Below are 203 nucleotides of genomic sequence, written 5' to 3'. Positions count from 1 at the left end.
TGGCTATGGCAACTGCCACTGCATGCTTTCTCTGCTCTTCTGCAGCCTCATCTAGTGTTTTCTGGGGTGCTTCTATTGCTGGATGCTTTCTCAACTTCAACATTTCAAGAAACCATCTCCAACTCTTTGATCTCTGAGCACTCCCAAGTGGAAAACAAGTATTGTAAATGAAGATCAGAGCAGAAAAACAGCCAAAAGAAATT

This window comes from Sesamum indicum, linkage group LG5 (genome assembly GCF_000512975.1).
Source record: "Sesamum indicum cultivar Zhongzhi No. 13 linkage group LG5, S_indicum_v1.0, whole genome shotgun sequence".
Taxonomy (NCBI): domain Eukaryota; kingdom Viridiplantae; phylum Streptophyta; class Magnoliopsida; order Lamiales; family Pedaliaceae; genus Sesamum; species Sesamum indicum.
Note: the sequence above shows the minus strand (reverse complement) of the source record.